Source organism: Bombus flavifrons, chromosome 1 (genome assembly GCF_040668555.2).
Source record: "Bombus flavifrons isolate JBK064 chromosome 1, iyBomFlav1_principal, whole genome shotgun sequence".
Taxonomy (NCBI): Eukaryota; Metazoa; Arthropoda; class Insecta; order Hymenoptera; family Apidae; genus Bombus; species Bombus flavifrons.
The window spans coordinates 12,752,031-12,769,742 of NC_138442.1; the positions used below are offsets into that span (position 1 = coordinate 12,752,031).

Here is a 17,712-nt window from a genome sequence, read left to right on the forward strand (position 1 = left end):
TCATATCGAATTTTCAAGATATTTGCAGAGACTGATTAACACGAGACACCTTATGCACGACACCTCGACAAATATTGTCAAGCGCGGTACTTAGCTCTCAAGATGCTACACGTGTCTAAGCCTAACTCAAAGGACAGATTAAGCGACGTCTCTCTGTCAATAATTACAGTTCTGCGATTCGATTGCAAATAATATCATCGACTATCATCACCTGTCGGTTCTACGATCGAATCGAAGTTTCATATTAAATATAAAGGAATCTTCAAACTTCAGCGATATCGCAGCGCTAACGAAACTCCAAGACGTTTTACGTAACACGCGTAATATATGCGTCAAAAGTTTTTACGACAAGCGTTGAAATACTCTCATGAGCAATTGTATAGCGTTCTCGACAAATAGCTCGCGGGTCAGAGAAACGCGGGTTCTAACTTTCCACGCGCTGCTTCCACCTGCATCTTTCATTGCAACAGCAACGAAGGTTAAATACATCGTAGCGCGGGGAATCGTTCGCTCGTGTGTACGCTGCATTAACAAACAAGCCCGAAATTGTTGCAGGAATCACCTCGGCTCCGCTGGGAGGGAAGCCAACGCGGTGTACAACCGGCCTGGATTAGCCTCACCGGGTATAACGGTGATTAACATTTACGAGCCGTGTTACAAACCGGCCCACGAAAGAGTCACACATCATCGTTTGTGTGTCCACGCGACAGAGACTAGACTACCGTGTTACGGTTCCGCCAGTCATCCCCGAGAATTCGTACTTCCTTCCTCTACGGCTACTGTTTGTGGCAAATAATCGCGTCCGAAACGAGTCCGCCCTCGCGGAAGCGAGGATGACGATGCTGGTACCGACCTTTCGTTTTGATTCCAGTTAACTGTCTTCGAGTTTGAACGATATGGACACGACCCCGCGGGGTGTATGACAGAACGAATTTGGAAAAGCTGAGCTGTTATGAGAATTGCGCGATCTTGAGTTCGAGGATACTTGTACAGAATATGGTACGTAATCACTTTCGGAAAGGAAATTTTTATCTCGTAGACGATGCACGTTCTGGATGTGCGTTTCAGGTAGACGAAAATAGATGGAGCAAGAATTCGATTTTCAAATCCAAGCTCGAGCCAAGTGAAAAGGGCCAGACGCTAAAGCGAAACGTATATGTTGGATGACTTAGTGGGAAAATTCTATTCCGTATGCTTAGTTTAAATAACAATAATCCATTGATTACAATGCACGTATCGATTACAATGACAATGCAACTGGTCTTTATACAGAGATAGAAGCCATTTGCTGGGCATTAAAGAAAATAATGGAGTAGCAGAGGACGGACAATTATGTTATTGGAACGATTCCCTTGTGGACATTGACGATCTACTTCCTTCGCTCTAATTCGCCACCGTTTAGAGAAAATGAAAATAACGATAAAGCAGCATGGACAAAACGGTTTGCAGATGCTTTTAGTTTCGTTGTTGGAGGACCTTAATGTCTCGTTCAGAGGATTTCAATTGTTTTCAATTGCGTTCAATGATGATCTGTGCAACGCTTTAAATTTGGATCGATCGAGATCACAGAGCGTGGTTGCGACAAACGAATATGATCGCAACTGTACGATCAAATTTCGTACCAAGATTTCGGAAGATTTAAAATAAAAATTGAATACGAGGTACGACTTGAATTTCCTATTTGCCCGGTAATACGCGCGGTCAACGATTTCACAGTTATCAAGATTATCTTATCAGAGTATGCTTTTTACTACGCTTCGTGTTGTTACACGTGACATTCTTGGGACCTTTCTATGTCACGTTCCAAGCGTCGCAACGATTCACGGTAAAAATCGTGATTATTCCGATAAATAACACACACGGAACTACTCCAGCTCTTATTACAAAAAATTGATTAATTATTGCATAAGAGAATGTTGCAAGTTAAACGTCGACTGAAATATCAGCAACGTTGCTCAACATATTTTGTTAGCAACTAAGTGATTGCGGATTTTGTCATTAGGTGGTATTGACAAAATCCGCAATCACTTAATTGCCAACCCAATAGATACGCGATACCTATGCTCTTGTGAGAATTTTTCATTTTTGCGATCTTTGTATGAATTTCTCACCTAAAAGCTAAAGAAAGAATATATCCGCAAACCACATACGTATGGCTGCCTATTCAATGTTAATCGACGTTTACTAATTAGCTTGATGCAAACGTTATTCCACTGATCTTCCACTCGATGTTTTTATATTATTTCCAAAAGTCTCTAGTAGAGATTTGCTTAAATTTTTGGTAAACTTTGCACGTAATTCTTGGCGAATTACTTGATAGGAAATACAGAAATTGTGCAAATGATCGGCAATGACCAGACGATATAGAAATCGTGAGTCATCAACGATTTCGCGCGACGTCTCGATGATTTATCGAGACCACGTAATTGTTTAAACAGCCTGGCGCTGATTTCTGTTTCGTACTGCCGTTGTATATACGAACGATGATAATTGCAGTGTTTACAGAAGCGCGCGTAAAATCAAAACGACGAGCGGTGCGAGTAATTATTTCCTCTGTGTAATTTCCGTAGTGATCATCGGTTAGCCACGATTCTTCCTCCGAAATGTCAAATTATTTCCGTGCGTTCCTCCACGAGACAAAACTCGCCAACGATCCAGAAAATCTCCACGACATCAGAGATTTTATTTCTTAAGAATTTATGAATTCGAACAACGATCCGACCGATCTGTCTCATCCACGATAATTTGTATCTTCCCACCTTCTTTTTTCGTTTTTCCTAGCTCGGTAACTATAGGAGATAACGGTGCACGTGATATAAAGCTTATCTACTCGTCTCTTATCTATTAACGCAGCCTCGTAGTAACGATCGTACTTGGAATTCGTGCAATTTCAACTTCTCCGTGGAATATCATAGATATACGGACGATTGAAAACGTTTCCTGAAAGTAGTCGTAATTAAACGTCGATTCTCGGCTAAGTAAATTACAGTTATTAGACACAAGACGCTTCTGCAACGAGACGATGGGGTTGGAAAACGCAGCCTGTTCGATGAGAAAAGTGCACTACTGCTCCGTGAATATTTCCTGTTGAAATTACCGTTGCTCCGAATATTTCTCGAGTCTCCGTTTACCCCTACCGTTTCTCTCGCTTCTTTTTCGCGTTTATGTTCGTAGCTTCCTCTCGAATTATCAAATTCCCTGATAACGAAGATCGTAGGGTACACAAAAGATTGTCTGAAAATCATCCGCGATAGAATCGAAGAAATTTTAGTAATCGAAGAGAGAAGGAGTTCCCCAAGGAACGGAGTTGTAGGAATAAAAGTTGGTAATTAGAGCAATGTAAGCGGCGAAAATTACCTCCTACCGAGTCGCCTAGGAATACTTCGTACAAGTTGGGAACAGAGGATACAGACCCAGATCGAGGAAGTACTTTCCTTTGAATAGTACTCTAAGTAAAGGGAAACTCTCGAAGACCAGGAACGAAACGGAAATGTAATTTGAAACTTGGCAAGGCTGTCCGAACATCGTCGAATGAATCTGCTTATAAAAATCAACATAACAATTTTTCTATCTACTTTACATTGAATACTTTATATATATATATAATATATATATATATTATATATATATAATATATATATATATATATTATATATATATATATATATATATATATATATATATATATATATATTATATATATATATATATATATATATATATATATAATATATATATATATATATATATTTCTTTGTCGTACTCTTTGCATTTCTGCGTCCATAAATTTCCCATAAATGCATAAAAATTCGTCGTCTAATCAACGTGTACGTGTCTCGCTTCGTAGATAAAGCACCGCGTTTAATTACACGCGATGTTATCTATCCTAATGAAAGCGACGCAGTGTTTCTAAACGGATATCTATAAACCTACCTTAATCCAGGTCCCGTTCCATCGATATCGTTTTATAGTTGGGTACAAACTTTCAAGTTCTTGCAGAGTCGCTTAAAAGCTGCGCAAGAAGCTTTCCGGCCGTTTAATATCGCGGCTGCATAAAAAGGAAATCACGCCTGTGGATTATAAATCGCTTACGAACACGTTCAACCTGTTCCCGGTATTTTCTTTATCCAAAACGGCGAACCTAGGTGGGACGATATTAACGTTAAAAGCTCGTTGCAAATGAAGCTCGATGGCGGGTGCGAGCAGCTGGCAAAGTACGACGAGCTGTCGATAGTTATCTTCCACGGAATTGCAACGAAACTTTTCCGCGCTCTGAGACAATGAGAAAACTTTGGCGAATCGACTTCCCCCCTCCCCTTCACCCTTTCTCTTTTGCTCTTTTCCTTTGTCCTTCTTTTTTTCCTTTTTCTTCTCCTTTTAGAAGAGAGATGGCTGCAACCGGTCGCGACGTAGACCAAGCGTCGGATATTTGAAATTTCCGTGGAGAAGTTTTGCGCGCATGAATTACCAAGCTGAACCGACGGATGCTGATCGCTCGTTATCATGCATGCAACGCGCGTTGAATTTTAACGGGAGCACACGCCGAGCTGCGAACCGGCAGAACGCGCTTCCTGACGGGAATCCGACGAAAAAGTTTAATTAAGTCGCGGGTAAGGTGTTTTGTTTGTTTCACGAGCAACTTGAGTTGTCGGTAGCGATGATTTAGATTTCAAACTTTAGATCAGCGCCTCTTCGTCTCTTCGTGTACTATCATAGCCGAGTAACTTTTCCATTTAGAAATTATGGGGTTTGTTTAAGGAAGAGATCATCGTGTCCAAGAAATTGGCAATTCGAGTAACGTTAACAGGTAAACAAAGGCAATTATGGCTAGCGTTTTACTCGCTTTATGAATCGCCACTGCGAGTAGAAATGGGTGAGTGAGATTTAATTTGTTTGCAACGACGGCACGATACCGTTGTTTCGGCTAATTTATTTAATTGTATTTGCGATGAATACAATGGCGAAGCAATTGCGGTAAAAGCAATTATGAATCATCGTTTATGGCGTGGCAGATTACTCATTGGTCGATCGACTGATTGCATTTCAAGTTCCTGAATATTTCCGGGCGTTGGATGTTTATTAAAGATTCATTTGACAGATACCATACGTCAATGAAGAATGTACATTGAAGTGACCTGCGTGCACCAGATCTGGCCTAGTAGAATTTTCAAAAGCAAGGCCTAATGGCATTAGGTCAGGTCAGGTCGTCCGAAAGGACACGGCTATATTTCAGATATCTACGTATCAACGAAGACCAAACTAAAAATGGCAAGAGTCTTCGATATTCGGACGAATATAAAAGAAAGCCTTCGAATAATCTAATTACTCACTAACATCGATGATATATTGAACTCTGGAAAATTCTAGTTTCGAAAAAGCTAACAGATATCGTAATGATGCGAAGGGCGAAGTGCGAAGGATCAAGTGTATCAACGAAGCAAACATAGTCGAGAAGCAGGGATTGTTGATTGTTGACTGTTGATTGTTAAATAAATTATATTGTTGAACATCGAGAGTATTTCTTGGGCACTTACATCTAACACCACCTCAAATCATTTTAACAAACATCAAGATACTTTATCATTGAGTTACGCGACACGCCCTATAAATTACAACGAAAACGTTTAATCGACGCAACGATGATCTCTATTTGCGTTTCTCCGGAACTCTAAACACCTGGCACAATGAGCGTACTTATTGTTCCGCCAAAAGCAATTATACCGTCTCGTAAGTTTCAACCTGGTAGGCCTCGCGCAAAGCAACTTCGAATCAAGTTCATTGCAAACGCGATTGCTAATGCTACGGCCCAACGATGTTAGATTCGATTTATTTCCACCTATTATACTTTTCAATGGAAACATGGTGACGTAACTGTCGTGATATATCGTAATACACGTCGTAATGTACGTCGCTGTTTCTACCTAGAATTTCACGGCCAGATTGAGACACGTTGGTATATATGTACATTCATTTGTCTAGCAACAAGCGTATGCGTCATTCAAGCCTAAGCAAACAGCGACAAGTATTTCTGACACAATCTCGTCGATAAAGATCAGTCTGTAAATAGTCAAACTCCTCTTTCGCCTGTTAATCCTTCGCGCGACAGAGAAAAAAGTTGTCCGTATCTAGGCGTGTACCCGGTATATCTTCATTCACGTTTTCCATTCAAAGTTCCCGATTATCAGGAGTTTCGTTTTACGAGGCAACGCGGCTCTCGCCCGACCTTTTCCACGAACGAAAGCAACGATTTCCTTCAACGTTCTCTTCGACGTAGATAGGCAACTTTTACGAGCGAAGCTACACGCTTTACGATGACGCGCCGAATTATCGCGTTTTTCTCCTTCAGCTTGTCCATTTCCTACCCTCTCCCCTCGTTTCGTTATTCCTGGAGAAATGCTTTATTCGCGATAAAATTGCATCGAGTTTTCTAAGGGATGATCCTCAGTTTTTTACGATCGGCCACGTTTACGACGAAAAGAATCGCGTGACGCTAGTCATCGCCGCGTTGTTTCGACGCGACGAATTTCTATCTTTCGCGATACGCGTAAAATTCTATCGCCAGAATTCTTTTGCACGACCAAAAGCACGAACCATCCGCGCTCCGCTGCCACTTTTTCTCTTTTCTGTCCCCTTTTTTCTTTCGTCTTTTTCTCTTTCACCAAGAGAGGGAGGAGGTTAGAGAGCTTTTAAAATACGGGAGCAGAAAAAAGCCGAGAAGCAGCGGGCGTGGAAGAGAGGAAAAATTTGCATCCCCTGTATTTCGAGAGGTAAAACATTTTTTACGGGGCAAGTTCGTTCGGTTCGGAGCTTGTCGACAGCTTGAAACGTTGGAAACTACTGCACACGGCGAGTTGGCTATTCAGGGCTCGATACAGTGTCGTCGACTATGAGTCTACGAGGAAGAGGATCAGGGTAAAAGGCTGGACGACAAATTTCGAACGACCGCGTTCAACCGGCCCGGATAATTCGAATTAAGGGGGTACTTGCACTTTCCACTGGACGGTGTCGTAAAACGTTTGCAAAATCGCGATAAAGATCATGCGGGACATTTTCCTCGGCAGTTTACTGAATTTTAACGTACCACTTTTGCCATGTAATTTTCTTCCTCTTTACCTCGCTTCTAATAGTTTAATTATAGGTCGTGTTAATCCCCAAACCTTTGACTCTAACGAAGATAACAAAGTGCTTGAGAAATTGCCAATTTACTAAATTATCGCGCAGATACATCGAGCGGTAACTTTTATGTATTTAGCACAAAGAGACCTACACATCGCGTAACCAGACCGCATTCTACGGAAATTGATAAAGTCTTTTACACACGTTACAACGAGAGAAACGGGGCATGTACCTCAAAAACCGTTCCCAATGCGTCGAGCGCAAGAAAGCGTCAAATAGGTCAGGCTTCGTTATCTTTCTTTCGCTCGTGTCCCCAATTCCTCAGCCACCGCTGGTACGCGGAATATCGAATCGACACGACGCGATACGCCACATCAACTGCAAGAAGATATCGCCGTAAAGAAGAAGAAAAAAGAAGAGGAATAAAACAAAATACAAAACAAAAAAAGAAAAAGAAGAAAAGAAGAGATAGAAAAGAAAGTTGCCGCATTTGTGTCCTCGATGAATTGTGCGTTCCTGGTGATTTAAAAATCATGATTTTCCTTGATGCGTATCTAGGCCGGCTTTTTCGTAAGCGGGTATTTCCGGATCGCAACAGTTAACCGGTGATTTTGAATGAATCGCGACGAGTAATTCCTGTCTCTGGGCGTACGATGAACCGGTGTACGTCACCCGATACAACAATGTCAGCAATACGTCGAAGAGGAAACGGTGAAGCTATACGAGGAGAGAAAGAGCGAGAGAAAGAGCGAGAGCGAGGGTGAGCGGGGTGGACGAAAAAGGGAGAGAGAGATGGAAAGCAACGACTTCCGCCGATCGATTTCTGCGCTCTCGCGGTTAACTCCAGCGGGCTCCTTTATGCCACGCCTTCCCAGTTCGATATTTCGCTTCGTTATCGAACCGTTGAATCCAACCGATCGAAATCTATTCCCGATCCTTAGCCGCAGCTCTTCGTTCGCTACTTGATCGGTTCCGTGGCTCGATTAATCGATACGAAATTGATATCCTGAACGCTATTACGGAATGATCGTGTTCGGTGACATGCAAGTTTTCGAGCTTTCGAATTAATTGGTTGCGGTTTCGTGAACTTTGACTGTTTTAAGGTAGCGATAAACCGTCTCGTGATATCCGCGTGTCTAGGGCAGCGTGATTCGTTCGTGGTTCGTGCGGTGACGTTTGATCGTAACGATATTTTGTTAATTACACGAGGTAATAACGTTCGTGGTATTCCGTGAGATAAATTCGCTCTTGGAAATCTTCAACTCCGTCGAGAAAAGAAGAAAACGGGAAAACCTGGTGCAGCGATAAAGCGCCGTAATACGACACGGACATCGTTGTTACGTTCGTACAATTAAATAGAAGCTTCGTGTTACAAGCACGAAGATATATTTTGCAGACGTCGTAAAAGTATTGTAATTAGTCACGAATTAGTTTGAGAAACGACAATTCTAAAATGAACGATTCATCGTACAATGGATTATATGGATATAATGTGTCTCGTTATTAGAACGCGATTGTTCGTCGCGTAGATCGATCCACCTTTTGTCTCCGCGGAACGAAAACCCCAAAAGGGAAACGTACGCGATCGGAGGAGGTGCATCGATAAGTAGCAGGGCGCTTGATAAAAGTGTACGCTTGCAGCGAAACGAAATTACGAGGACAGAATGGTGGCGGGAGGGGTAGGAAAACTTGCCGCGACGCTATTATCCGCGTTACAAAGTTAAACCGCAGCCGCCGTCTGTTACAAAGATTCGAAACGTCGATGCTCCCCGGCGAAAGAGAGTCGCCCTCTTTCAACGTCTCCCCTTTCCGCGTTCCTTCTGGCGCCACGGCGTGCTCGTAACCTGAACAACGCCAAGAAAAATTTCACCGCTAAATAACGTAATTCCTTCCAACCCAGAAACCGGAATCCGGGATTCCAGTTTCGTTTTAGATTGGTAGCGATAGTTTCTAGCCGACATCTTTATCCATTTAACCGTGATTCGATTCTTAGATCACTACTTAGATTAGTCCATCGAATACAAAGAATTCTCAGTCTCTAACGTGACGTTTAATATTCAAAAAATCGTAATATCGAAATCATCTGAACTCTGATTTCTACGTTTATTTGTAATGCTTACCGGTTTTAATCCTTTGCACTCGAGAGGCGACAATCCCTGTTTATGCTAGATTTCGACATCTTCACTTGATGAGAGTGCAATATTGGTTCGTAAATTGGTTCCTTAACTCTTTGTGTTTTTTGTTATGAGGTGTAAAGTGTTAAACTTTAAAATGCAGATAAAATATTTAATCCCATATCTCTTCGAAACTATGGTTCAATGGCATCATGGCAAAAGTATTATAGTTTAGAAACCCTAAAAAAATGGTTTTTGGAAACTTATTTATAAATTAGCTGAAATGAAGATTTTGAAAGAGCTTGATTTTGAACTGCAGAAAAATGAGATCGATTATATTCAAGAATGCATCTTGGCGAATGCTGTATGAATTATCATAAAAAAATACAGAAATAAATATTACCTATTCTGTATAAATACAGAAATAGATATAAATATTAATAATAAATAATAATATTCTTATCTTCAAAGATGTAAATATAGATAAATTATTAGAATATAATGTTTTTGTAAGTTAATTTATATACAGGGTGGTTGGTAACTGGTGGTACAAGCGGAAAGGGGATGATTCTACGCGAAAAAGGAAGTCGAAAATATAGAATAAAAATTTTTAGTTTGAGGCTTTGTTTTCGAGAAAATCGACTTTGAATTTTCGCTCGGTACGCGTGCGGTACGTTATAACGGATCTCACTGTAGATCGTTGTTTCGATGGAAAAATTAAAAATAAAAAATTAAAAAAAATGCTTATTCTATATTTTCGACTTCTTTCTTCGCGTAGAATCACCCCCTTTCCGCTTGTACCACCAGTTACCAACCACCCTGTATAAAATCAATTTACGCTAGCTATAAGACATGCATCACGTATACGCTAAATCATACGGAGTAGCTGGTACGCCCGACCGAAAAAGTCCTCGAGTGCAAAGGGTTAATTAAAATTATCCAATGCCGATGTTCGTCATTTTGCTTCTTAATTTCTTCTTGATGTCGACTGCTACGCAAAATCACCGGACGTGCACGTTTCGCTCTGCGAATATCTTTAAATCTGAGGAACTGCGATCGTTATTCAAACATTCGTTTAATAACGTTCCCTTTAATACCGAGTGAACATAAGTATTACGAGGGCATTAATTTTTCCTAGCTCGTTGACAAAGTGGAGCTAGAAGAAAGTGGAAGCCAAAGGTAGAAAGGAAGAACGAAGCTTGACTGTTTTAAATCTTCAAAGGCACTTCTCCATTCTGGAGAAGGAATCAGTCAGCTAAGGATCTCTTTCAGTTCTTCGTATTATCCTGGCTCTGCTGTCGAGCTTCGAGGAACCAATAACGTCGTTCAAGGAATGGTTACGGAATGCAAATACCGAATCCAGTTCGTCGATGGGAATGCCAGCCAGTTCCTGGAACCAAGTATCGATGAAAATCGCGGATTCCGAAACGATGGATTAATCCGTTGTAGATCGATACCCATTGGTGTCAAATTCTATTCGAAGCAGGCTAGAATACTAGAAACCTTCCAATTATAACACTAATTAATTATTACTCGATCCAGTTTAACATCCGGTCTAATTATTATATCTATCGTTGGGAAGAGAAAGCGATAAGAAATATTGGTCGGAATATGCGATGTCGAAGAAAGTATATAATTGAAATTTTAATAACAAAGGAAATAGAGTGCCTATGAGGATACAAGGGGATTACATAAAATGTGTTGCAGTTTCATTTTTCACGTCCCTTAATTCCTATGCATGGCTGTTCCAAAGTGTGCCTTATATCATACCAAAGGCGTTTTATGAAATTCCAAATAGGCAATCGGTGCCATTGATGCATTACCAAGCGACCATTTTGCAATTTTCCTCGTCATAAATTTAAAAAGATCGTCTCCGGTAAAGATAAACGAGCTCCTCCGTTCTATCTATCTTACGCGTCGACCACGTCTGCGAATAGTTCCTATCCTATCCTATCCTAAGGCTTGGCAATCCTCGGGAAACAGCAACCGATTAATACTATTTGCGCTATAATTATTAATCTTTCTTCCAACGAACACCCACGAACTCACGCATCGTGTATATTTCTTACAGCGACGAACACGAGTTAACGAGACTCTGCCGTTTGCCCGTGCTTGGTCTCTCTCTGGCACCATTCCTCGAATATGTAATTGAAAGTCGAGCTGGAAGAGACCGTGCGCGAATCCAATTCGAACAATTTAAGTCGCGACAGATAAAAAATCGCGAGAGTCTCTGCCGTATCTTGCACGCCAGAGTGATAAATTCACGGCAAGGTACTAGGTAAATATTGCCGCGAGCACATTAGCAGGAAGTTGGCCAGTTTAAATCCTAGAGAAGGACTTTAAGAAGCGAGACGGATTTACTGTGGCAGGGGGAAAAGAAGGAAGAAAAAGCACATGGGACGAAGGCGGATTGGGCTGGGTAGAAGGTGGAGCAGGGACGCGATTTTTCGACCAGATGCCACATCGTGTGTCTTCTCGTGGTAAACGCGACGATTTACAACGTTCCCAAAGCCGAATGCACCATGTGACCGAATAAACAGTACTGTCGACCAGATGCTTGGGAAATTTTTCTTTGGTCAACCTTTCCTTTCCGCGTGGTTTCCGGTGCCTTTCGATTACCGTGCTTTCTACGAGCGGCTCGTTCGATTCGATTTTCCATTCTCCCATTGGAATTTCAGGTTCTTCGTGATAGGATACGCTGCTTTTTATACAATTCCATAATAGCTCGATCGATATCTTTTTTACCCGAGTTCGATGTTTTCGATATTGGAAGGTAGTTTTATGGTACCTTTACGTCATACGGAGGTCGCAGGAGATTTTCCGATATTAACGTTACTTTACGATTGAAAAATAGTACCCCGATATAAAGTATTCGAATAATACAAAGAATATTGATTCGACATTATAAAGTCAAAGTGGATTAAGTTGACCGATGAACCATCGCTTCGATGAATCACCGTTGTCGCAGAATGACCGTTCCAAATCCCTTGATTATTAGTCATTCGTCTTTATCGAATAAAAATAAGGACGCGAATATGTAAGAGCAAACCGTTCGGAATATAACACAAGAGAATAATGGCAAATGAAGATAAAAGTATTGAAAGAGTAACAAATAATTGCTCGATCGATGTCGCTTCGGCTGCACTATAGCTATTGAGCGGTCATTCAGAAGGTCGATGCCACATGACTTACGGTCATCGTCGCTAACGATAGTTAACTCTTTGCGATCCTGTACTTGCATATTGTACTTCCCTTGCGCGTTATTACGTAATACAGTAAAAATCGTATTAGGCTGTTTCACTTGTCTTTTCACGGTCGGAACGACGGTAATCTTCGTGGAGGAAAAATTTTAGGACACCAGTCAGAGGAGACGAACGACCTGACGTTCGTTTATTCGTAAAAAGAAATCCAACGCTTTAGGTTTAATATTACTCGCGTTTTATGGTAATTATGTACTTTCCTCAGCGTCCATTACGTTTCACGTCGGACATTTGTTGCTAGATGCACGGGGATCGTACGCATTCCGGGACCAGGCTATAACGCTGTTTACGCTACTTTTTCTGGCTCGTTTTTAATTATAAAAGTTTCCCTTTAGCGACCCTTTTCGCGCTACCCAGTTCACCGATCCAGTGCAACTTTTAAAATGCACTCGCCGATACGCGACCGCCTCGTTTCTCCCTCCAGAAAATAACCTCGCAATTTTTTCCTAACGTTCCTTACAACGAATGTACGAATATTCTTCCACTGTTTCCCTCGTAAAAGATGTAGGAAACGAATTACGTACGATGCACTTCGCTGGGAACTGTAAGCAAGCGTACAAATACGTTTTGCAGTTACTGTGCTATTGTATTTCATCGTTCCGTCTCTGTATCGTTATACTGCTACCGAGGAATTCGTTTATAGCGAATTTCAGATCAGCCAGAGGTAAGATACGACTCATTCCGATAGTTGTTTTAGAAGCAAACAAACTTCCAATTATAAACCCATAGAGACATCTACGGATGGACAATCGTAGACGACCATCGAATCGGTCGCTTCTCATTGGAACTTCCAAAACGATTAACCAAATCGACCGAAATAAACCTAACTCTGATGCTGTCTCACTTTCGCGAAACAATCACCAACTTGTCTCTGACAACGCAAATTCTCGGTACATTTGAAAATGCCGCTTGAATCGGCTGGACGCGTTTCCTATCTCGATTAATCGCTTGCATATTCATTCGAACGATCCTCTAACCAGATAGAGGAAGAGGCGCGTTAATAAACGGCGTTGTTCAATCTCAAGTTACTCGAATAATTAGCGTAACGTGTCGAAGGCGGCGGACAACTGCCATGTCCGAGGGATAATTTATTTGTGCTCTCTTTCTGGCCGGGTAATTTTTCTTTTCATCAAGCCACGCGAAAGATAAAAAGAACGAGAGAGACGAAGATGCTATACCCGAGGCGCTTCTGCATAGTTTGCTTTGCAATTCTACTGTTAAAAAGTCCCTGCCCTGAGCCTGCTTCTCTTCTCGCTTCCTCTCGTCTCGATCTCGCAATACTCTAGGTAACTTCGTGCAACGAGGCCTGAAGCGTTTGCACGGAAAATTCAACCTCTGAAAAGGAACGTCGTCGTCGTCTTCGTCGTTGCGGAGAACTATATTTCGCGATGTTAATTCAAAGATAATTTGCGACGGAAACCGGCTGAAAGTTGCTCCTTCCGGACCGTTCTTTATATCTAAATGATTATAACAGCGCTTTCAGCTACCCGGCGCCGCTTTTCACGTTTCTTCGAGCTTACAGGTTGACGTTACACGACTCGCGTTTTGTTACCAACGTTACGGGTGAAATGGGAAAATCGGCAAGAATAAAGTTCAGTTTGAATCGCTTGAACCGCTTGATTAAAATTTTATCGTGATACCACTCTGCGCGCCGACCTGAATCTTTCTTACCCGAAAATGTATCGATCGATAAACGTTAGCGAATCGACAAGTTATTGAAAAAGGTGCGTATTAGAAACTTCTATCGCACGGACGATTACAAGCTTCTTTGCAGCGTACAATAGCAATTTAATGAATCGAGCCTGATAATTGGACGAGCGCGATTCGAAATTAAATTCGTTCGGTGAGAAATTTCGCGAAAGAATCCAAGAGGATATAGGAGCAGCTACATAAGGCAGGTTTTTTGTCACTGTCCTGTTCATATATTTTCCTTCCCGTGAGCAGCCTAGAAAGAAGTTCCTTTTGTCGCAGTACGCCGAGTTTCGCCCTCGGCGTTTTTCCTCCGTGCTGGATTAACAGCACTAGAAACTCTTTATTCCTTCGGGATTAGTCGTTATCCAGTTCTAAATTCGAAAACGTTTACGTAATTTCGTTCGGCTTCGGTTATTGCCTCGTAGTTGTCCGATAAGCCGAAGAGAAAGCTTCGAAAGAAGTTATCTGGTGAGCTGTTTCTCGACCAGTCCCCACTTACTTCACTCTACGAAAGTGATTTTTGGAGTTCGTACAGACCATTTCCGCTCGATATTGCCTAATTCTCTCTCAAATTCGATATACGTATTTACCATATCATCTATCGAATCGTTTTACCATATCATATCGTTTTATATCAGAAGATTATATCATATTACATAGAATATCTTTTTCCATACCAATATTTCCTCGTTTTTTTCCTTTCTAATTTTCATCATACACCAACGTGAACGCAATGATTATTAATACCACATAACATGGTAATTATAAAGAAATCACAAGTATCTATGTAGTCAACTTCGAGTACTCCAAAAATAGTGATGCACCCTCGGAGCCCACCCATGTCTAACTCGGTGCAGCCATAAGACCAACCACACAAGAAATTCGTGTCCAGGATTTTTTCGAGTCAGTGCAGGTTGTTGGAAGCATAACAAGCCCAAACAACTGACTACTCGTCGATAACCGAGAATTTTGTCAATATATCAAACATCCGATATACATCGAAGCGCGATTATTTTTCCAATGCAACCTTAGAGCCTAACTTGTTCTCTTTTGCTTTTTCATTCGTTGAAACATCTTCCAGTAGAAGAAACACGTGCATAACACGTTTTGTCCAGAACAGAACGAATTCTCTCGTACGGATCAGGGTTTCAGATTCCCCGGCACGTTTTCAAGGCTGAAGGAACAGGCCGACAAGCGAATAACGGGCTCCAGGAAGACTTCCACTCGGTCAGAACCTAGTGCCGATACCTTTTGTCTGGAAACGTCGGCTTTTTCTGCATTCCGTCGAGGCCTGAATAGGTCGGCCTCTCACCTTGCATACCGATCGTTTGTTTAAGCCCGAAGATGCGCTATACACATCGGCCACCGGCACCCGCCAGCTTCACGTATATGTATATAGCGATGCATCACTGCATTCCAATGAGCCACTCGGCCGTATTGCCGATTCAATAACGCTTCCGTTCGATTCAGCCGCGAAACACGCGTGCTCTGAGAGAACGTGGTCGCGTGTCACGCGAAAATCTCCTCGTCTCTGGAGAGCTTGCTCCTCGTGGAGAGGCTCGCACACAGCGACGAGCCTTTCACGGGCATCATGAATCACCGGGAATTTCAGTATGAAGCGTTTCTGCTTTCTTTTCTATACGGATGAGTTCCTGTGGATGGTTCCTTTCGTGGATCGTTGATAGATGTCAATGGGATGTTTGAGATTCCGAATCGTAACGAGAGGTATGTCATAGTGTATTGTATGTTAATAAATATGATTGACGTGTCCGATCGTATCCGGTGGTCTACGATAGGTAGCTACCGGAAGTATTTTCATTAAGAAGGCAGAGGTACGAAGATACGAGGGTAAGAAGGCGAATTATCGATGGAACGAAGAACGTCCAAGTGTCGAGGACTCGACTCGATCATTGTTTTATTCTAGTTTATTACTATACCATTGTGTCGATAGGAAGCAGCCTGTTCAGCGCAATCATTAGCTTTTGCACGCGACTTCGTTCGCGTGGACTACTAATGTACGCAACAATTTTTAAACGAATTAATTTTTTTTATGCTAACAATTGAGTTATTCCCTGTAGTAAAAAATATTAAATTATATGACGTGAAAAATAATCATCGTTGCTTGACTTTTAGGAAACGTGGGAGCACATACAACTCAGATGACAGGCTATTTCTCAGCTTCCACGAAACGGATCGAGATGAAACACACCCCGTTATCTTTCGTGGTCACTAGGCTATACGACAGAGAAAATCTCATCAAAATCCATTCAGTCGTTTCTACGTGATGCGAATACAGAGGAAAGTTCAAAAAATTAGCTTTTCTCGATTCCATAGCTTACGGGCCGTTCCTGGTTCATTGATTTATTTTTTTTTTATTCGACGTCTTATCTATTATTACTCCATCTTAAGAGTCCACAAAGACGACGAATCATATGCCGATACGTTACAGCGATAGTCATCTGTATGATACAAATTATACATGTAGATGGAACATAATAATTCATAGCTCGTTTATCGACTACGAATTGAGCGCGTTATGATGACTTCGCGCGTGATTTGAGTTCATTAGAAGTGAAGCGTGTACTAAGGGTAGTCGTAACTATTGATTGGCCCAATTATTTCCACCGAGTTAGAAATCTGGTGCGACGACATTTAAACGTTGTGACGATGTTTTCTTACTTTGTTCCTTAGTCTCCATTTTCTCATTCTACAACTGATTATCGATTATTTCGATTATTAAGCGAAGAGTAGACATCGTACATCAATATATCCTGAAAATAATGTCGCAAGAATTACAATCCATGGAACCTATTCAACGAAGAGTGAATTTAATACGATACGCAGAATACGAGTACCTATTCATAAACTAACCCGCATATTCATATTTAACATCGTGTTAACAAGTGCTTATTAAAGCGTAAGGGATGGATTACCGCATAGTATTATAACATTAACTATGAAAATCTAAAGCATTACTCACATTTAGTTGGGTACATGAAATAAAATCGTTAAACGATCAAAACGATTGGTCATCAGATGTGTTTAACAGTATCTCAATTATCTTAATTTCAAATAAAATAGACGAGATGACTGGATCATTTTATCATCCTGATGGCCTCCATGGTTTTAAACACAAATCTCAGAAAAACCGCATTAAGAAATAACATAGCGTTAACGTTTAATATCCTTGTGACTAAGAAGAAGGAAGAGAGGATTCGATCAATATTCTTTTTGTCACTATTTCTTCTACTTACATTCTACTAATTTTCCCAATGAAGAAATTCAAGAAATTCATACTTATAACATTGTGATAAACTATTTCTTGATCCTTAATAGGTTAAGACGCGTACTCAACGGCGAACCAGTTCGTGAACAGTTCACGAACAGTACTGGGAAGATGCTCGCAAACATTTTGTGTCCATTCTATGTCATACCATGTTTCATGAATATATGTGTTTGTAGATAATACGCAAACAAATGACAAACAGGCGACAAACTATTCGCGAGTACCACTGAAGATACATCTTTAC

General features: G+C 41.2%; 1 protein-coding gene across 4 annotated transcripts in view; it reads right to left on the minus strand.

Moving 5' to 3' along the window:
* Positions 1-17,712, minus strand: part of tty (tweety) — a 40,380-nt gene that overhangs the window by 19,288 nt on the left and 3,380 nt on the right. The window lies entirely within an intron of this gene.